We start from the raw sequence: 289 nt of genomic DNA, 5'->3' as shown, positions 1-289 counted from the left end.
GACACAATGAAAAAGTATTTATAAATGAGATACACTTCCCTTAGATTAAATTTATTGTCCTCATTAAATACTCTAATTCCTTATCACTTTATTTACATTGATATAATACATTTAGTATTACCGTACTAAATTTATAACAGAGAAAATAATAAAACAACAGAAGATACTTTTGTTGTTAGTCTATGGGTAAGATATACAATGCAATGCCCCAAGGTTCCCTAAATAGAACACCCTTCAAAATACAATAACAGATTTATCCACATAAACATCTTACAGCATGTGTGGGAAT

Source organism: Anneissia japonica, unplaced genomic scaffold, assembly GCF_011630105.1.
Source record: "Anneissia japonica isolate Jap-2015-1 unplaced genomic scaffold, ASM1163010v1 scaffold1239_len605302_cov174, whole genome shotgun sequence".
NCBI lineage: Eukaryota > Metazoa > Echinodermata > Crinoidea > Comatulida > Comatulidae > Anneissia > Anneissia japonica.
The sequence above is the reverse complement of the archived record's forward strand: the minus strand, read 5'-3'. Positions refer to the sequence as shown.